Source organism: Python bivittatus, unplaced genomic scaffold (assembly GCF_059951505.1).
Source record: "Python bivittatus isolate LINGU-HERP-01145 unplaced genomic scaffold, Pbiv_v1 ctg000590_np1212, whole genome shotgun sequence".
Lineage (NCBI taxonomy): Eukaryota > Metazoa > Chordata > Lepidosauria > Squamata > Pythonidae > Python > Python bivittatus.
In genome coordinates this window covers 15,670,001-15,693,201 of record NW_028277086.1, presented here as the reverse complement: position 1 = coordinate 15,693,201, position 23,201 = coordinate 15,670,001, and the positions used below count along the sequence as shown (strand labels likewise).

Sequence of the window (23,201 nt, the reverse complement as noted above, 5' to 3'; positions counted from 1 at the left end):
ATCTTTTTCAGCATTGGATACTGCTGAAAAGGGAGATTGGTTAAATTTCTTCCACAGTATAAAGGTATTGTTCAACTCTACTTTTTAGTGAAAGCTTCTCAGAAGAAAAATTAAGTAAAATAAAGCTTAACAGGCTGATTTTGTGAACATAACTGCTAATAACTATGTCATGGCTATTTCTCCCTTTTTTTTAAAAAAAAAGCAAAACCTTTCAACATTTTTTTTTAATATAAACATTTATTAAAAGTTCTTCATTTTGCACAACTGTGGAGGGCTAGCCATTTCAGTAAAAAGCTTAAATTGATTTTGTTCTAAATTAAAAAATTACTAACCCCGTAAATCACAATTTCAAAGTTTCTTCAAATTTAAGCAATTCGTCTAATTTTACTCCATACTGTAGGGAAGGAATGCTGGTGCCAAGAAAGTACAATGGTTATAATTGTACTCTGATACATTGCAAATGGAAAGCTTTTTGCAGACATAATTTTGGCTTGGAGCATGGAACACTTTCTTGGCATGGAAAGGGCATTTGATTCATCGGGTGTTTCGCAATGTATCACTAAAAAGACCTGGTGATCAGCCAGTTCCCTATAGGGTAATTTTTCCATCCAGATGCAAGCGCTATCAGAGGCCCTCGTCAGCTAAACTAATTATGATCTTGCATTTGCTGATGCCTGCTTGCTCTAATGTTTGCCTTCCCCATTAAACCCCAATACGGCAAAAATGTAGGAAATACAGAGAATTAAGGGCTGGTAACCTACATGGCTATAAAATTCTAACATGAGTGCAGTATTTTAAGAAGATTGGGGAAATGTTTTCAGTAAGGACTGAAGTCAGACCAACAATTGCCCTTATAAGCCACGAATACAGTTTCATTAGTGTACCGGGTTGGTTTATTGTAAGTCGAGGTAGTAAAATCAAGAATGCCAAAGGAATAATCGGTTCCTTCCGTTCCTGCCTGCAAACTCAATACCACTAAATCAGAACTATAATTATATCTCACTCTTTCACCTAAATCTCAGTGCAATGGGGCTGATCTGTATAGGACGGCCTTAAGTAGCTTCAGATTTATGCTTAATATGGCCAGTTTGTTTGTTTGTTTAAATACATAAAATGTATTCCCTCAACCACAATAATATAGAATGCATGCTAATTTAAAGCTTAATGCCGGTCAGTAAGTTTACCTAACAAGTATCCAAAGCCCTTTTAAAAAACTCTGAAGGCTAGTTCATCCACAAGAAAGTTCAGCTGATTGCCAAAATGCTTTCCTTGGAGATCAATAAACTTTTAGTTAAATGAGATTACTGTTATGCATGCCATGAGATCTAATGGAAACTCTTTTGCATGCCCATCATTTGAATCTGCTTGAAGAACATCTCTGCTTTGTTCCAAAAGTCCTTACAAATGGTATAGACATGCAGAGGCACGCTGAACAGGGTGTATGCTAAGTGTGAGTTTTTCCATGCTTGACAAGTTTGATGGGTGATGGTTATTGGGAGGATTTTTTTTTTAGAGACCAGATAATTGTTTTTAACAAACAAGTACTAATCTGGAGTTTACAATTTACAGTCTTCCATTACATGTTCTGCAGATATACTATAAGTAAAAAAGAGGTAGGGCATTAATTATGTAATTGTGGCCACCAACTTTGTTTTTTGAAAACGCATCTCTCTTTTCTCAATTGTACGGAACGAATGTCTCAATGCAGCCTTTAGTTGAACTTCAGTCTTGATTATAAACAAAGAAGGCATGAATACTTATTGTTTTGGATATATGCATTTATGCAATTTTTTTTAAGAGATGAATTTTAAAGAATTACAGCCAGAGGAGGTACATTTATTTTGTAAAATAAGTACAAGACTGGGTTGGGTAGGCAGGGATCTAGCTTGCCATGTTAACTGGGATGGATGGATAAGAACCAGATAAATCTCTTTGGAAATGATAGTTGAAATGTTAAATTCAGCTTTTTTGTAGAACTCACATCTGTTCTAACCTATATCCAAATCATGACAATATAAACTTACTCCTATAACTGGAAGTAATCTTACTTGATTACTTGAAAGATTATGTAAAAAAAAAAGTCAGACATGGAAATTATTATGAATTTTTTGTCTGTGACAAGAATGGAAATAATCTGAAATGGGGCGGGGGGGGGGGAATCTGCCCATACATTTCTTCTTCTTTCTACACAGAAGATGAATTGTTGTGGAATTCATTATCTTAACCCAGTTATAAATACAGAAAGGATGTAATATTAATAAAGGATAAGTGGATGCTATTTATTAATTTTTGGAATTACTTGCTGGAAAGCAAGATAAATCAGGAAGCATATTGTCTGTTTTGGAACATTAACAGTTTTTGAGCTGTTTTGTTGTATGTCAGATGGCTATTTTATATAATTTACATTTTAACACTGGTCAAGGTGAATAATAATATTTCAGCTTTGGATGGTTACAACTTACAAGTGCAAATATATTTAATCTATAATGTGGTCTTCCTTAAATGGATGTTTCTCAGATATGGTGAACATCAATTCTCAGAATTTCCAGCCAGCGTTGTGAACTTGCTGGTGGAAATTCTAGAAATTGAAGCTGAATACATCTGGAGGGCACCTGTTTAAAGAAGGCTGTTACCCTTGCCTTGATTATATCATACATTAAGTGGCTTTTGCTCCAAATACTCTTTACTGCTCAAAATATTACTTGAAATTCTTTGCATCAGCTGTCAGCATTCAATTAGCCAAAGCCAACTCTTTGTAAGTGGATACCAAAAACTCTTTAATGAAAAAAAAATCTTGCTGAAATTACTGTGGATTCCTACATAAGGATGTGAAATGTGCCATTAACTACAGTTTACATGTCTATGTACAATTTTTTTAAAGTTAAGCTCTTTTGCTCAGAGTAGCCCTATGTCCATGTCCTACATTAGAGAGGACAGATCTGTCTGAAAAACTGCCAAAGGGAAGTCCTTTATGGAAGACATCCAATCCAATCCAAGTTTAAAAACAAATAAACAAAAACCTATATTAAAGAAGGGGAGAGTAGGGACTTTGACTCTGCAGACTGATCAGGTGCACAAGTCATCCAACTGTACTATAAATCAGTACAAGAAAGCATCGTATAAACAGACGTCCCTCCCACAGGCAATACAATAAAACATATGCGCATGGCACACATTACAGGGTAGCTCCAGATTTTAGGGCTTTTGGACCATGACTGTGCTCCCTTGTCTTTACTGGTTACTACTGCTGCCTACTTGCCTGATTTTATCCTTTTAGCTCAAATCATATATAAGAAGAATATGCTGAGTTTGTTGTTCCCATTCCTACACAGTCCCTTAAAGACAGCAGCAGGAAGAAGGCTATGGAACTTAGCAGCACATTTCCTGATGGAGTTGAATCTTTGGGCATATGCCTAATAAAGCTGATTCTGGGTGCAGTAACATCATGAGTTGAGAGAGAACTCTTAGAATGTGTCCCCCCCCCCCCGAGTGTTCTCTGAGAAAATGCATTAACTCAAGCCAAGAGTGTTCTTCTAACACTTGCATTTACTAGCCCTTCTTGAAAGTTATTCCACTTTCAAACACAAATTTCAGAAAAGACTATCTCTCTCTTTGGAAACACACACATACATAATTTTGCAAGCACACAGCATGGTGGCAACATGGCAAAGGGCTCTTTATGAGCTTGAAAACTGCAGTTCAAAGTCATTCCTAGCCATTATCAACAAACTGCAAATCTATTGAACTGGATCCTGCTGAATATCATGGGAACTCTGTGTTCAGTTTCATTCAATAATATTTTATCCTAACCATAACAGAATCTCCAACAACAGTTCTTAACACCATGGAAGCAAGGATTCATTGAGCACAAATTACACGAATTTGATTTCTTTCAATGCCACTTGTTACTAATTGGAGTTATCCGTACAAATTTCCTGTACATGCTTGGGAAAATAAGCCCAAAGGATCAATAATTGCAACTATACTTCTGCTAAGTCAATCTTTAATTATGTGAATCCTTATAACGAGTTCATTATAATAACACAGCATGAAGGGACAACTACAGTTAAGGGTCTCTCAGTATTTCCATTTTAGTTCCTAGGTTGGGTGTTTAATATATTAGTCGTTTCAAATCACACTGGGCTGAAATTTGGCATACAAATTGGTTAGCACAGATGTGAAGGGTTTTTTAAAATAAAAAATTATTTAAATCAGTTCAGCTGTTTATAATTTGAAAGAAGGCCAAATATGATTAAAAAAAAAACAAACAAAAAATTCCCAGGTTTGTGAATAATTCTTCCCTTTCAAAAGTTGAACCACAGCAGCTTAGTTTCCAGGGAAATACCAAAAGAATACAACAGAAAGTTTCCTGCTCCATTAATTTTAAGGGAAAAGAAAGCTTAGCAAAAATGGGGGGGGGGATTTAATCTTCAAGGACATAACCCAAACAATACCTCCTCAAAGGTAGTTAAAAACAACAACTAAGAAACAAACCAGAGCCATGAGAATACCTGTGGTATTATTTGCTAATAATTAAAAATATCTTTTGTTTTTAATCCACACTGGCTCTGTGATCATAAGACAATTTCAGGAAAGCAACCAAAGGATGTTAGTGGGTAGCGAAAGGGGGAAAATGCTGAAAGGATATATTATTTTCAGCATATATCCATGATATATTCAACCAATATATGCATGAGAAGTTAAGAAGGTCAACTATTTACTAACAAAACTGCAGGGAGCTAATTCACATACTTTTTGGCTTATATTCTGTGGATATTTGAAATTCAGGATGACCGGAAGGGCATGCAACTTTAATATATTATTATTATTATTACTATTACTATTACTATTACTATTATTATTCAAAATCAGTGTAATATGGAGTTATATTTCAGGATGTATCCTTAGAAAATAGAATTTGACCAATCCTGTCCCTAACTGCCTGTGATGCCAGACTCACTAGCAAGACCTTGAAAAAATATCTAAGATACTTGATTCAGCATGGCTTGAATACAGGTAGTCCTCGCTTATCAATTACCATGTTTAGCGACTGTTCAAAGTTATGACGATTGAAAAAAAAAAAACCTTTGTGACCAAGCCTTGCATTTACAACCGTCAAAGCGTCCTGCGGTCACATGATTGCCATTTGGGTCCTTTGCAACTGACACACATTTACAACTGTTGCAGCATCCCATGGTCATGTGATCGCCATTTGTGAGCTTCACAACCAGCTTTCAAAAAGGAGAATTAATGGAGAATGTGGAAGTGAAATCCCAAGTCATAGTCACATGATGTCTCACTTAAAGACCACCATGATTTGCTTAACAATGGAAGTGGAAGTGAGGTCATAAGTCTGGCACAGTCACGTGATGTTTCGCTTAGCGACCACATGTCTAGATAAGAATATTCTGAAGTAGAAAGAAGCTACTAAAATAGTTGGTTTCCCTTTCAACATGGAGGTGCACTTCCCTCATTATATCCACTGTAGTTTAATTTGGGCATTTATTTCTCCTATTTTCTTATTATTTAACAGACTTTTTATCCTGAAGCTAGGCAACTGTTGGTTATTGATAGGACTGAGACATCTCAGTCTTGAGAAACTGTTGACTCTCAGCTTCACTCACAGCCATGCATTAGGAAGACATTCAATGAAGAACCCCTTGCTTTCTATTAACTAGGTCTATGCAAAGCAACATTCACACGAACAAAGCATCTCATTCTGAAATATTAAACCCTTCTTTTGGGACTGCAAGCAAAGTGGCTGTGCCCACATACTCATGTCTGATGTTGCTTCACCTATGCTGAATTTTAGACTGTAAATTCTTCTTCACAGCAGAAACCCATCTTCTTGTATAATGCAAAGAACTGTGATGCTATACAAATAACATAATGCTAATTAGTAGTGTTGTGCAAAATGAATTTCACTGTCAAGTCTGAAACAGTTGTTTTCCATTAAAATGAACTGTTTCAACCATTTAGGAAGTGTTTCAAATTCAAAACAGAGCTGTTTAAAGCTCAAACAATTGAAACAGTTGTTTGAAACTATTGTTTTAAGCTCGATAGGGGATATTTTGAATTCAAGAGGTTCAGATTCAAACAGTTTTATACAACCTTGTAAGACATAAAAAGCAACCCTAGTGTTCTCCCTAGTGGTCGATTTTACAGGCACTTAGAAGAAGGAATGCCTGATATTTTTGAAAACTTTTCTCAATATTAAAAAATATCTATTTGTTTCAGCTGTCTATGGAATGAAAGCAAGTATTTGTGTTTTGGAGTGTTTGCACTATTGTGAACATGGAGTTTTCCCTCTGCTTCCTAAGATTAGTAAGCATATAATTGGTGCAGAAAACGCTGTCCTCACTTTGAAATAATTTGCTTACCATCCATGCCATAACTACATAGCTAAGCCAAATTGCTAGCAAAGCATGCTAAGATCATTAGAAGGAATACTTAACTGAATGAAAACTTCCAGTAAAAAAGAAAAAAAAAAGTATTCAAAGAGGCACCAGAAAGTTAAAAATGTTCAGAGGTACATATTATTAAAGACCATATCCACTGAAATTAAAGGAAACTTATTTTTCTTAATGCAGTGTACCTCACAAGATAATACAGAACATAAATAAAACATATTCCCTCTTGAGCGTTAACCATGGTGTAGGATCTGTATGAAACAAGGAGCCAGAAAATGTATTTAATTTAGATTACAATGGAATCTTTTAAATTCATACTTCACAAATCTGTATACGAGGTTTAATAGTGTTGTATGCTGATAATAACAAGCCCCCCACGTATACAGTAGGGAATAGTTTATATAAAATGCAGTATATTATGGAAAATAATTGCAAAAAAAAAAAGTGTTAGTAAAATGGATATAGAAACGAAAAGGAGAATGCCAAAAAACGTGTGCAAAATTTCCTACAAGCTTAAAAAAAAAAAAAGATAAAGCAGAAACACAGACTTTGAGGCTAGAAGACAGAGAAGACTGACCAAAACTGGCTGGTTTCTGATATTGGGATTCTAGTTTTAAAAAAGCAAAAATGAAGATAGATCTCTTAATGATGGTGATGATATCTGGGTTGAAGTAGCACAATAATACTGACCAGATGGGAAAGCAGAAGATAGGATTCCACAGATAAATGGAATATCTATTACCTATTTCTGGATTTAAGAACAATGCAGGAAAGAGTATGGACTGACATCAGATTTGAGAATTTCCTCCCTCCCTGAACCTATTTTTCAGGGATTTCCTTAAACTGGATCCTTGACGTTATCTCCTCATTTCTTTGCTTTTTAATCTAGCATTAATCATGTCAAGTGACTTTCTACCATTCCTTTACAACTCCCAAAGTTTACTTTGACAGTGTTTCTTCAGAATGGGTTCATTTCAAAGAAATGAAAGCTGAATGCAATAGGTATTAGGAATTACAAGGAAAATGCTAATAGTTCATTTTCTATGAGGATGAAAGACTGAAGTTTCGTTTTTTCACACAACTTTAGACTGGATAGACTCACAGAGATAAATTTGTGTAAACTGAGTAACTGTCATGCAGCCCAGTGCTCTATATGTTTCCTAAGAAGTAAGCAAATCATACTCTCTTCAGTGGGGCTTAATCCCAAATACCTGTTCATGGGTTACTAGATGTTTTGGGGTATTTTATTGTAGCATGTTGAGAAAAAAATCTGGCAAAGTTATAAATAGGATACTGGGCTTGAAACAATTGATTTAGAAAGTTTACTAGAAAAATTCGCATTTATACCATTATGTAATGATTATTCAGAAGCTTTTCAGAAATGAATTAATGATGTGATGCAGTATAATATAACATACGATATTTAAAAGGCTCATTTACACAGGTAAGAAAAAGTACAAAGTCTTTTGCAATCAATTATTGTTATGCATCATACCTGGCAAACAACATCCTAGTGTGCACAATTGCCCTAGCTCTAGTTATTAGAACAATAACAAAAAATGAATCTTTGGATTTGTAAGAAGAGAATATATTCAGATACATTTGCTGCAGATCCTGGAAATAATTAAATGAAGAAGAGACATTTACAACATTAGTCAGAGTTTACCTTAATACAGGTCAATAGATACTATAGGCAATTCCTAATGTCACATTGATGCTGCAAAAAATTGCATAGAGTATGGCTAGTCAAGGTTGCAGCAATCTGAATATGTCGTTTTCTTTCCACAAAAGACCAGAAATCATTCAACCAATCCTCAGTCAGAACAAAACTTTTCAGTGGGTTATCCTTGATTAAATTTTGTCTCGGCGAATGTCTGCATGAATATATGTGCTGTGTGTGCATGTATGTAGAGGGCAATCCATCCATCCAGCCTTCTGTGTTTACCACTTCATGCCACTTACACATGGATGGTGTTCCAGGAAAGGATGTAGTTGCTTTAAGGAGTTGCAAACAGGCGCTACATGTGCACCTCCTATGTTCAAAAGCACCTTTTTGCCTTTAAATCTAAACCATTGCACAGCTGTAGTGCTGTACAACCTTAAGGTTATATAAGTCTCACACTCAGAAAATTATTCATTTATTTTATTAATCACATTTGCCCACTCAGAACAACTCTGGGCAGCATACAGATTAAAAACTTAAAAGATCAGCACAGTAATCAAGAGAGGGAAAGGAGAAGATGGCCAAACAGTGAGACAACACACACAATAACATTAAAAATACCCTACCATGTACCCACTCCATATTTTAGCCCAACATCTGGGGAAAGAGCCAGGTCTTTATGGTTCCTCTTAAAGACAGCAGTGTTGGGGCTGTTCAGATGTCTGGGTGCTCTTCCCGAGGACAGATGGTATGACAGAGAAGGCATACCTCCTGGGTCCCATCAGAGAACGTTACCTAATAGATGGGACCTGAAGCATGCCCATTGTGTCAGATATCACAGAAGAAAGGTAATCCCTTATATAACAAGCCCTATGTTATGAAGTCTGTTATTTATATTAATGGTACTACAGTATGTGTTATGGCATGCATCTATCTGTATCTGTATCTGTATCTATATCTATATATACACACACACATACATACCTACACATAGACACATATATTCACATATACTGTATTTAAAAATAAAATAAGTAAGAATTATATCATACTAATGATGTAGTATGATATTTTAGAGAATTCAGAAATTCTCTAAAATTCTCAGCATGAGAAGTCACTAAGATGTACCAGATTTTTACAGATGAGAATCCACATTTCTCTTTTCACTGCTGAAAGATTGAAGGCTATTGAGTTATACTACCAGAATTTTAAGATGTATAGTGCCACTAACTCTTTGTGATGTAAAGATGAGCTCCCATCATCAGTAATCTTTGCTTTTGGTATGAAGTCTGGGAGCAGTTTTCCTTCTCTTCTGGGTAATAGCTGAGAAATATGAGACACATCTGCAGCTGTGCAAAGCCTGGTCTGAAGGGAGGGGATGCAGGCACCTTGAGGAAGCTGACATGTCTGGTTATGGTTATGGTCGAAATGAAAACAGCCTGTCAGTTTGAGGAAGCTACCTTCCACTCCACCAAGAAGAAGGTGGAATGTAACTGTAATGGACAGATACTGTCAATAACATCATCTAGCCTTTGTTCCTACTGCAAACCAAACCAAACCAAACCAAACCACACCACACCACACCATCTTTCTTTCCTTTAAGAAGTTTTCTGGAGACTGTGGTTCTTCTGTCACAGAATAAGGCAAGTTGGAACCTAGGACCATTCATGAGACTGCTCTGTTCTGCTTGGTTTTATTTTAAAAAATATACTTTTAAGAAATGCTGAAAAATAAAATAGCCAGCATTTGGGAGCATCTGTGTTTTCATCTTTATGTACAAGAATACCTATGGGTTCAATATAGGCCCCAGAGAATTTATCAGAAAATAAAAATGAATGATAGCTGCTGAGTCCTTCAATTTGGGAAAATAAGGAAATAGTCCTTATTCCAGGGGACGGGGGGGGGGTGAGATAAACTTAAGCTTGGAGAGGTAATCTGGATGGCATGAAGGAGCATGTTGAACACCCTCACCAGCTTTTGTGACTGAATAAGCAGCCCACCCATAGCTGACATTTAATGAGAACACTGATGGTATGTTCTAAATTCTTCAAATATGTCCAGAAAGATTTCCTATATCTGACTATTGCTTCAGGTGAAAAATTCAAGCTACAACCATGAGAAAGTGGCTGTGTGATTAAAAAAAAAAAGTAATAATAGGTATTGTTAAGGGCCAAATTTGATGGAGATTTGATAAAGTGTTGTCATAGGTCTATACATTTATTCACCTCAACAGCTGATTCATGGACAACAATAATACACTATAAAATGTCACATTAATCTCCTGCATGTGATTTTATTGCATTGCAGTTTATCTTGGTTTCATGTTTTTTAATTATGCTACCTAAGGTTGTTTACATGGCATATTTTCAATATGATGTACAGAGTGTACAGTACAATCCCCTGTGCACCCCTAAGTCCAACATCCTGATCCAGAACAAGCATTTTGAAGAGTTGTTATAGCAAAAAAATGAAAATGTTTGCAGCAACATCTTCAATAAGCAGGAATATACTACCAGTGGGGAAATGGAAACATTGGCAAAAATCAGCATGCCTACTGGGATTATTAGCATTATTGATTCTATTGGTCATGTGAATACCTGAGTTATTTTTTAACAATTTACCAAATTCTAATATAAGATGAACTCTTCTTTTTCAGGTCTTCCATGGTTTTCAACCAGACACCATTTTTAAGAACGATTCCTGTAGCCTTAAAAACCTATGAGACATCAACAAGTTTTCCATGAAATTACAGACCTTTTTTTTCATGTATTGACCCAGAATAACTGCAACAGTCCTAACATTTCCATGTTGCATTGTTTATTTTCTGTTACTTCTTTAGTCAGTGTCTGAAAAAGAAATAAACGCTGCTGCAAAACTCTGAAGGGGTGAAAACGCTCAACTGATAATGACAGGAACTGGCAATATTAAACAAAATTGTTAACATTTCACAAACCCTATTTTCCCCTTTTATTTAGGCCAAAAAGGAGGGGGAAAAACTGAACTTGAGTTTTTCCTAGTTTGGACTCATCCAATTTTGGGCCACACTGAATTTTAAATAAACTATTATTTAATCAAATGCAGGCAACATTAGTTTCACTCCTGCTGACAACTTCAATTAGAATATTTTTACTTTGGACCTAAAAAAAAAAAAAGGCTCGTGATCTTTATATTGCTGTAGCTTCTGCAGAACATCTGGTTACAATTTTTATATATTCAGCCATCAAACTCCTATCTCCATGAAACAGTTTATTCAAGATTTGTTTTAATTATCCAGGGCTGCAAACTGTATCTGGCTTTTTACAAGAAAGTGAGGAGGATATTTCAATTGAGGCAAGCATTACTTTTACTGGATCAAGAGGGTTGACTGTTGGGATATAAAGGAAAGCTTCTGAGACAAATGGAATCATAAAAAAGAAATGCTTCTTCACCATGCTCAGGAAAAAAGTACTATTTTGTATGGATTTTATTCTTTTTGTTATGCTCTGTTAGTCGTCTTCCTATAATTTTCTCTTTTTGGCTGGCCCAATTCATAAATTTATTTGTTAATATTCTCACAGTTTTAGCACAAGCTAGAATTCTAATGATCTGGAAGTAAGATCCACAGACTTAATTGGGCTTTAACTTCTAAAATTTAGGCTGACAGTCTGACCTAATCATCACAATTATGTTTTAATTAAGCAAATTCTGACTTAGGAACTAAAACTGTATTTGCTTGTGGTGTTGTAATGGCTCCACGTACTGTGTAGCAGAAGGCTGTTTTTGATGAACGGAACACCCAAAATAGAGTGGTCTGAGTCTTGTAAATATTGATATAGATGGTTTAATGGGAGGTAGAGACTGAAGAGTCAATATTTGCTCACTTTTTTTTTTTTATTGGTCTAATTAACCAACTGACGATGCAGGAGAATGCAGTTCAGTGTATATTAGGGTTTCTTTCTAAGGAAATGAGGGGAGCATTCTCTTCTTTCATCAGAATGATTATTCAAGAAACATTTACATTTCTAGCATAAAATTGGAACTCACACTCTTAAAACATTGTGATTTTGGTGGGGAAGAGGAGGGTGATACCTAATCATAAGTCTTCATAAATCTGAAGAATGGGATTTTGAAATTTGGATGTAAATCATGACCCATCACTTAGTATGTATGTATGTATGTATGTATGTATGTATGTATGTATGTATGTATTTATTTTCTATTACTGAAATTTGAAATATGCCATGTGGCTAGTATTTCTAGGAGTAGTAGTCTCAACAACATTGGGAAAGGCTGATCTAAAATGATCTCAGATTATTATTGTTCCTTTTACTCCACACTAAAGCTGAAAACTCAGAACTGAAATCTTCCCTAAAGAGGAAAAAAATGTTATGTGTATGTATGTGTATCCATTCTAAACAAATATACAGGTTGGCCTACTGAGCATGTAGGCCAAATGAACAATGACTCATTTATATATACATATATAAGCACATGCACACATGTACTTTTCTCAATGAACAATCCTAGTTATACAGTTTATGAATATGAAGATGAACAAATGTGTATCAACAGAAATGTGATATTTAACAGAACTATCAGTCAAGCTCTTTTGTTGACTATATATAGGTCTTAGGGACAACAATAATTTTTGCAAAGCTAGTATTTGTGTGGCATGATTCCTCACTATTGTGACAAAAAGATAATTTCTGTAGTAGGACGGGTGCAGAGGATCTACAGGTACAAACATTCCTTATTCTTTTACAAGTGTCCACTGCATAATGTAATGTGGAAACTTACAGCTATTTTCCTAATGAGGTAACTTATTTTGGAATCCATTAAATGAAAATACTGGGGGAAAAAAACCTCTTACTGTAAAGTCTGTTCTTACTATTTTTGTTTTTCAGGCAGCTAGCATTTATCATTCTAAGTCAGATGTTTCAAAACTTTTAAGCCTCTCCCTCTTTCATTTTTTCCCTAAAGGGTCAGCTTGCTATGCAGATAATTAGTGAAAAGACAGTATAGCTTCAAAAACTGAGAAATCCTAACCTATCTGGGAGGGTGAGCACATTTGAATATTTGGAAAACAAAAACCAAAACCAAAAAAAGGCCATGGACATCACTACAAAATGTCTGCACTGATGGGTACCCATTTCATCAAAAGCAAACCAGTGAGAGAGAAATACAGACAGAAACATTCATGAGAACCTGACTTCCAGAATGGAAAACCATTTCAAGCCAATGGTTTCCTATTGAGAGAAAGTGATCCAAACCTTGATCCACCACTTAAATTTATTAAGGCTCTTCTATGTAGTCTGATCTTTCTAGCTACTGTTATCGCATTATTGTTGTTATATTTTGCCAACTCAACAGATTATCTAAGTTTGATTGGTGAGATAAAGGATGATAGAGCAGTGGAACAGAAATGAGGGAGGGCGGCTTATTTCTATATAATTAGTGAACTAACATCTCAGTTAATATATTGATCAAAATATCCAATACTAGTCCAGCATACCTTGAATACATATACTAGTTATATATTCATGGTATTTAAGTGTACTTGGAAACAATAATTATTATAGGTGCTTTATTAGGTTAACAATGACATACTCTATATCCAATAAATTAATATATTTAGTATACTTTTAAGTACCTTGATTATATAGTTCTGTACAGGCCTGATAGTTTTCAATGAAATTATTATATCACATTATTCATTCTCCCATGACTGATTATTAATGTTGTCATACTGCTTACTAATTATCTCCAGATGTATGGCAGAATAATATATTATTGTAAGAAATTTAAGACTTCCTTTTTTGTAAAGATTTTTTTTACTATTACAAAAGAAAATTGTCTTTCCTATCCATAAGAAATCGAACATAATTTTTGGTCATTCCTTAATATCAACTATTGGAACACCAGTTATTCAATTTTTCATGAGGATAATGCAACTTGGGTAAGATATTTCTTTTTAAAACTTCCAATCTTCCAAGCCATGAAACTGGTAAATGTACCCAATTTTAAAGGGTTCCTAATTCATCAGTGAACAAAGAATGATTCACAAATCCTCCCAATGTCTTATATTAAAGCAATCCAAATTTAAAGCAACCCTAATTTTAGCCCATTTTATATTTAATTGCTGTTGCATCTGATAAATTTGATTAATTCATCAGATTAGAGATTCATCAGAAATTAATCAGAAGAAGAGAACCAGTCTGGTCTAGTTGTTAAAGCACCAAGTTAGAAGCCAGGAGACTGTGAGTTCTAGTCTTGCCTTAGGCATGAAAGCTGGATGGGTGACTTTGGGCCAGTCAGTCTCTCTCAGCCCAAGTCACCTCACTGGGTTGCCGTTGTGGGGAAAATAGGAGGAGGGAGGAGTATTTATAAAAATAATAAAGGCAGGATGGATGGATGGATGGATGGATGGATGGATGGATGGATGGATAAATAAATAAATAAATTCTAAATTGATAGTCACAAATGCCAAAAATACTAATGTTTAATTTCATGCCAAAAAGTTATGTTAACAGAAAAACCCTACTGTTTGTTGAAGAAAGCTGTGATATTGTAGGATTGGAAAAATATGGAGTCCGGATGGTGTGAGCCTTACAGCGTAGAAGTCAGGAAATAGAACTTTTTTCATAACATATTCCAAAAGTGCCTTCCACATTAGAGTTCAAATACTGGACAATTAAGGGTTATTGTTAGGAACCTTCACCTGGAGATATCTGTGGTTCCCTCACTAAGTATAAGTGAAATATACATACATACATACCTACATACACACAGACACACACACATACACGTTCTTTCTTGCTTTTAAGCTCTTAAATCAATGATTCAATATAACTGTCAAAATTATCATCATAATTAGACACCCACACTTTTTATATACTATTCTATGTTGATAGAATTGATATTTAATTGCCTAATTCTTTCTCCATGCAAGTGTCCTCCCTTTTCAGTGCCAGTGAAAAAAACTTAAAGAAACTGTCCATATTTAGCATATATTTATCTTCCTAAAAAAAGCAGGGCAAATTATTTGCCTCAAGTGGTTAACATGTTTTGTCTTTCCTCTCTCCACTCGTGAAGCATCTAAAAGGGAATGTTTGTTACTCTTTTCTTTCCTTGTTCTTTTTGGGGGGGGGTTGCAGAGGGGAGTACAAGCTATTTCCTTATTTCCATTTTCCTCATAAACAAGGAAACAGGTTGTATTGTCGAAGGAAACAGGTTATTTTTTTCTTTCTTAAAAAGTGCATACAGAACTTAATGCTTTAATTCCAGCATCTTGCATGACAACTCTGAAAAGCTTTTCAAGACGGGAGGGAAGAAAGAGTACAACCCACCCAGTAGCTGATCTTACCAGGTGCTTAGGGTTAGGGTTAGGGTAGTAATGTTTTTATTTTTCCTTTTACAAAACGGGCATAAGCTCCAGTTACTCATGCTCACCTTTCTACTTGACAGAGTATTTCTGGGCAGTATTTCTTGCATTTGACTGCACAGCAAGAGAGAGAGACAAAGAGAGAGAAAAGGAGTGATGACTATAGCTAACATGGTGCTGGTATTTAAGGGCCACCTGGACTGTAGAGGCCCAGAGTTGTCTCCACAGTCTGCTCTAGAGGTGCCACTATTTGTGTAATATGCTACTCTATGCTTGGAAAGTACGAAACATATTTGCAATAGCTCATGCATAGAACATCCAAGTTAATAGAAAGGACTCTTCCTCTTCCCTCCCACTGTCTTGCCCATTCCTTTTATCTTTCTTCCTTTTATTGGTTTTATGGCCATTTCTTTTTGCTGATTGTTGTGAGCCGTCCAGAGTTGTCGGGAATCGGGGGGCGTACACGTTTAATCATTTATTATTATTAATTCTGACACCCTTCTGGAGTTCCGAAAATTATTTTTAAATGATAGTGGTTGCAGTGTACACTTCTGCCATTTTACTCCCCGGGGGTACCAATTTGTGAAGTCAGTGCTGCTCTTCAAAATGTCAGAAGCATTCAGTCTTAAGGTCTCTTTAATGTACGCTCACTATCGGTGTCATATGCCACCTCTTTTTTCTTTGTAGAATGTACGCAAGGATCCACTGATAAGTAAAACACCTGCTTTTAATTTGCAGTGTTTAACGTTTCTTTTTTAATCAGTGTCTGCAACAAGATGGGATGTCAAAGTCAGATGAACCAGCAAAGATGCTGAAACAAAAGAACTTCATGTGTGCACAGCCGGATGGGACCTGCGCAAGAGGAAGAAATCTGATTTATTTCAGTGGAGAATTCCAAGTCACTCGTACAAAAACCTACATGATATCCTTTATACTCTTCCCCCATTTATTACTTACGTGTTCCTATTCAATTTCTCATCAAAACTGTTCAATCAATGTTTAAATAATTGCAAGTTAAAACAGCAAAGGCTCCAACTACTTCACGCCTGATCTAACTTTCCACCTGAATTCATTTCCTGCATGCAGACTCGACTGAGAAAAATAGGATAGTCTGGAAAGACTTATGTTTAACTACTTCTTCTGGGTTTTGGCTGTATAAAAGTAATAAGGTGTTCTGGTTTTAATATGAACAGCACCACAATGGTTTAGTTTGAATCTTTTAAAAACAATCATTACTGCCTGCGTCTGTTTTCAAACTGCACCTCAAGTAAGTGCCAGAGTGGACAAGGAGTCCCCAGACAGAGATAAACCATGACACAAACGTTTCCCAGATAAATGCCTTCACAGACCTGGTTGAGCACTCATCTCTTCTAATCAGCCTCATTACTGTACCTTAAGACAGGCAAGCATTCACTCCATGATCCTCTTTTGCCCTCTAAACAAGCAAAAGTCAACACATGGAACCAGAATGCCACTTCCAGGCAATACTTTTACAAAGCCACCCTTTACCAGAAAACACACAGAACAAGGTTTTTCCACAGACTCACTGTCAAGGAATGTGCAGGATATATGAGTAATTAATGAATAATAACAGTAAAAGGCTGCTCAAATTAGACCTTCCAAATCACACCAAATAAAACATACCTATCCAAAATGTTATAGCTTGTCACTGTACTGATATTTCAAATATATATATATATATATTCTGGAGAGCTAGAACAAAGAAGCCCCTTGTATTTAGCTCCACAGTCACTGAAATTCTATATTTATTTTTAAATACAGAAAGTATACATATCAGAACCAGTCAGCATTAGATGGAGGTTTTTCAGATTTCATACCAAGAGTGGCAATAAATCTTGATTCTCCAGACACTTAAATCCATAGTCAGGGTCTTACCGCAGTTCCCAAGCATTAAATGACTAGGTAAGTTGCTTTATTGCAGGGAAGGACGGAGTCAAATATATGCAGAAGTTCTGCCCACTGCTGAAGACAGAAATCAACAAGGCCTATATATGACCGCTTCAGTATTTAAATTCCAAGCTTTCCCCCCCCCATCTTTTTGAATGAGTGGAAATTTGGCCACTGCTTACCTATTTTACTGAGCCTGAGAATAGCTATTATACAGCCTTTATACCATATGGAATATCTGCCTACTTCTCAAAGGTACAGTACTGATTTTGTTCTTGAATAACTCTGTACTTTGAACAGTCATTGGATTCCTATACATTTTCATTGGACAAAGATGCAGAAACTGAATGTGATCCACCAGGTGACCCACCAAAGTTTTTGGAGTGTCCAAGAAGGATCTCCAAATCCTGTTATAACATTTCTAACATGGCAGAAGGAAAACTATTATATACCTAATAGTATTCATAGTAATCATAATAGCTATATGTATGTTTAATGACATTTCCATGTAAACAACAATTTCATTTTTGACCCTGGCCTCCAGCGTGCCACTTAAAAGCCCACTGTAATTATTTGCATCCTGGCATAAAATAATAAGGCATATTCTATCCCATGCAATTTATTCATACTATGATATCTGAATGGCAGTTAAATGTAGAATTCTGTAGTGGCTAGAGACATTAAGGGAAGATGGGACAATGGGACAGGAAATATTTCTTTTGGAAATGAGAAAGAATTTTCTAAAGATAACAGCCAGAACAGCCATGGAATAGACTCAGGAGATGATACTTTCTTCCACTGGAACTATTTATACCAAGGCTGGATGACCCTCTGTCAGGGATGTAGTAGTAGATTCCTACACTAAACACAGAGTTGGAGTAGATAATCTCCAAAATACTCTCCAAGCCTTACTTTCCATAGTTCTATCATTTCTTCTTTTCTCACTTAAGACATCTGTAGAAACTAGAAGACTGTGACTTCTAGTCCTCTCTTAAGTATGGAAACTGGCAGTTACTCTCTCTCAGCCCAACCAACCTCAAATGGTGATTGTTGTGGAGAGAATAGGAAGAAGGAACCTTATGTATACCACCGTGAATTGTTAAAAAATTAAAAGTGGGATATAAATCAAATAAATAAATGAATGTAAACATAAATGTAAATCCTTGTAGAATTCCAAATAGATTTTCCAAAGACTCTGCAAAAACATCCTGAAAAAAAAATCCTCTAATGTGGTCAAATTCAAACAGAACTGAATTTTAATAGAGTTTTCTGTTTTTTTTTTTTTTTTAGGATCTTAATTCATATCCAAATGTGGATATCGCATTATTTGCTTCTTAGAAATTATTTCATTAACAACACTGTCTATACAAAACAGATTTGTCATAAGTGAATTCATTATCTCATCTTTTCATATGTATCATGGTAAAAGTTTGTATAAAACAATCTTTGCCTTTGAGGAGTGTGCCAAGAGCCACACTCCAAAAAGTAGGCAGAGTGAGGACACAAACTAAGTTTGATTTAATTCCCCCTTTTGTCACAAAAACAAAATTGGATTAAAAAAAACCCAACAACAACATTCAGAGGAATTATGAGAGCTGTACCCAACTTTCAGAAACCATATGGGGTCTTGGGGCTTTAAGCTGTGTTTCCTGGGCTGGATTAAGGACAACTGGTACCCTAAGCACAGCCCAACAATGGTGCCCCTCAACGGAAGCGAAACTCTCATGCCATGATATGGGAATAAATGTAATATCTGACAGCACCTTCAAACCAAACTTCTAAACTTTAGCCAGTCGTCATACCGAAGAAAATGTTTTTTTAACAATGCAGATTAAAGTCAAACACAGCAGGTAAGGGCAATTACAATCAATTCAACTAAAGTTGAGTGTGGCAGTGAAAGAATTAAGGGCATGATAGCTAGGGGAGAAAAAAAAAACCTCTGTGGTGACCACCTCTTCCTTTGGTGCCCTAGGCATGTGCTTATTTTGCTTAATGGTTAATTCAGGGCTATGTGTTTCTTTTCCAAGTAAAACACATACAGTAAAATAGGAATCTATCGAATATAAACTTTCTGTGACATCTTCCATTTTACACTATTAGCAGAAAAAAGGTTTTAGAATTGGGGAAAATATAAATTCTAACAAAAAGCTATTGCTTGTAAACATAATATCTACCCCAAAGAAAATCGTCCTTCATGGAAATGGGAAAATCAAACAGAAAAAAGAAGAGTGAGTGAGAGTGAGCGAGCGCAGGATCGTTCCACCTCTTTTTCTCATCTACTTGTTGCATTTCTGTTTTCTATAACCACTGTGCTTTTGCTTCTGCTGGAGAAAAGCAAGTGATGCAACTGCAATAGCCATGAAAATCAAGGAAATGGATTTTCTCTGCTTGGTAAATTAACAGTCCATTCAGTATGGTTTAAAAAATACTCTAAAGACCAATATTTACTAAGTATGGAACTCACACACAGAAGCCTTGTGAAAATCCACAACAAATATTTCATTGCAACAAATCCACAGCCTTACAACAGTCTTTAGTAAGGCTGAGGCTGACAGTATGAAAGCTGTTTTCCTTCCTTCTTTTTAAAAACAGTCTAACAGCAAGCAAAATGCCTGTGGATCTCCAACCAACATTTCATGAGTTGTGTTTCCTCCTAAAGAATACATTGGAAAGATGAACTTCACAATATGAAGACCAGCCTAACATATCAATAATATCCACATAATATCAGAGTCCCATCAAAGAACAACAAGAAACAGCTATTTACAAATTATCTGTCCAATAGAACCATACAAAATGTATTGATTTATTTATTTTATTAAATTTAAAGGCTGCCTAACTCTAGAGGACTATCTCTCTAAAATTATTAGGGAGCTAATCTTTTAGAGGGATATTGAATCAAGGCCCCTATCCCACCAAATAAGGAATATTTTCAGTTGAATGTACAGCTTTTATTTTTCTTATGTTATTCTAGCTAAAAAGTGATAAACAACATCCTCTAGAAGAAAATAACAGCACAAGCTATTTCAATACAATGCAGGAACAGAGAGAGAGAGAGAGAGAGAAAGACAGACAGAAAGGAAGAGAGAGACAGAGAGAGGGAAAGAGAGAGAGAAAAAGAGAGAAAGAGAGAAAGAAGAAAGAAGAAAGAAGAAAGAAGAAAGAAGAAAGAAGAAAGAAGAAAGAAAGAAAGAAAGAAAGAAAGAAAGAAAGAAAGAAAGAAAGAAAGAAAGAAAGAAAGAAAGAAAGAAAGAAAGAAAGAAAGAAAGATGTTTTTACTAGGAATGCAAGGGGGCAGGCCAAAACAGTACAATAAGCAGGCATGCCACATACTTTTATAAGTGGGTAGCTTTCAGAAGGACATTCTTCAATTACAAGATGCCAGCTTTACAAAACATTTCTGAATCCCATTTTACAGTGGCCGTCCCTTCCTTCCTTCCCCTCCCCTCACTGCAACGTGACATCATGCACTGTGTTTCAAAGGACGACTAAATGGAACAGTTAGTATTTCACACTTGACTGTATGTGAGGTCAATTTTTTTTGGTCAAATAAAATGATTGGTAGCTTTTCTATATCTTTATTCAGAGATAAAGACGATGCTGTGAAGCAAAGATAAACAAAGTTTTCCAGTCCAGGCTCTTGGACTGGGTACCAGAAGTAGAATTAAAAATCAAAAAGAAGTGTTGTGCCAGAAGTGGAATTAAAAAAAAAAAGGGGGGGTGGAATTTGGACATAAATAAACGTCGATTTAAAATAAAGTTAATAATAAATGCATATTATTTATTTAGTCAGAAAAATACAGTAATGTCCATACTAGTTCTCACAAGAAAAGCCTGAATTGAATATAAATATATTAAATATGTATTAAATATAATTAATTATTCATCATATATATATATATATAATTTTCCATGATATTTTTTAAAAATATATATTTATTGTAATGTAAGGCTATATAGAGGCTGTGTGGAGTGCACCAAAAGCACTTGTGTGTGTGCATATGTGTGAGTGGGAGCAGACTGCTGAAAAACATCATGCACATTGAAAATACACAATAATTCTTTACTAAAGTTATCTGAAGTATGCACTTTATTTATTTATTTATTTATTTTATTTATTTATTTAATTAATTAATTCCTTGGGTTTACATGCCGCTTCAATTATAACTGACTCTAAGCAGCTTACACTCCCAGTTTACAGTAAAATTAAAATAATAAACAACAAATGTAACAACATTCTCTCCTATACTCCATCAGGAGCAGCAAACTAAAAATAAATATAACCAATAATTTAACTGCAGCTCCCAAAGACCCTTAGAATAGCGTGATCTTTACAGTTTTCCTAGAACTCAACAGGGTTGGTGCCAGTCTGATTTTGGGAGGTATACTGTTCCAAAGGAGGTGAACAGCAACAGAGAAGGGCCTCTTGTGGTCTCTGAGCAGATCTTTTGGAGTAGGCACCTCAAACAGAGCCCTCCCTTCAAGATCATAGTCAACAGGTAATGCAACCACTGGGAGCAAGAAACTAATACCCAGGTTGTGAGCATGGTTTAAAAATGAAAACCAGCACCTTGAACTTCCTCTGGAAACCAACTGGTAATCTTTCCCCTTTGTTCTCCGAGCAGTGTGTCTTTACTGAGTCACCACTGATCAGACATGGCAAAGTAGGCCATGTTCTACCAGCTACATTCCATCTAAGAGATAAAATTATCTACTTCCAACATTCCAAACTATTTGAAATAGCACTAAAATCATATAAGCTTGATATATGAATAATACCTACCCAGCTAATGGATGCCATTTTAGCTACTTGGAGTTAGGCTTCTAAATGGTTTTGAGTTTATTTATATTTATATACATGCTTAGATACCATTTATTTGCTTGTGTTCAAGGACATATAACTATCTACATAAAAATGGGATAAGTCTGCAATGCATCGTTTTGAGAACTACAACCAAATATTGGTTAGATGGTGCATTGTATTGGTAAATTGTGTTAGTCTGCAAGTGCACTAACACATCTATAATGTTATCTCCCATCAAGATGAATTACAGAAAAAAAAGTCCAGAAGAGATAAAACATCCTTTACAAAATACTGAGATGCCTGATACAGATTGTGGCTCTCTTGGCCAAAATACCATAGTGATTCCGAAAATCTCAATGTATTTAGCATCCGGACAGAAATTGCCTGATTGCCCATGCTCTGGTAATTCATCATAACATTGGTCATCATGATTGTTTTATATATATGTTTGTGTGTGTATGTGTATCTCTATATATCTATATCTCTATACTTTCAAATTTAGCAGTTACATATATTGTTATAACTCTTCCCAGCCTGATGCACTGGACTACCAACTACAACATTGTAAACTGTTGGATGAGAATCTGGAACATTGTAGTCCTAGCGCATCGCCCCCAAAAATCCAGACTGGGAAAGGCTGAATTACTACAATGTCTTTTATGAGAAGCAGTCTTTGAAGACCACTGAACCAAGGCAGGTTCTTGCTAATAATTGCCCTCTTTTATGATACTCATTTCTTGAGCAAAATATAGCGGCCAATACCCTCAATTTTTAAAGGAGTCTTAAGACTTTTTTCCCAAGCTGCATTGAAGTAATATTTGGAAAATTCTGGACTTTTTTTTTTAACCAACTGTTCCTTGTTTTCTTTATGTTAATTTTAATTATATGATTAAAATACATATTTTAATTATAATTAGTTAGCTAAAACCAATCAGTGGGATTACATCTTGCACTTTCTAAATGTATTGGCTTCTAATTAATTTCATTTACTCAGTAATCTATTTGCTTCCAGACATTTCTTGAGGTTACCACTAGACTCTACTCCAAATGCTGATG

The 23,201-nt window shown here is 35.5% G+C and overlaps 1 protein-coding gene across 6 annotated transcripts in view; it reads right to left on the bottom strand.

Moving 5' to 3' along the window:
- The window catches only part of TRPS1 (transcriptional repressor GATA binding 1), a 266,383-nt gene that overhangs the window by 15,508 nt on the left and 227,674 nt on the right, over positions 1-23,201 (bottom strand). The gene's annotated exons all lie outside the window — the stretch shown is intronic.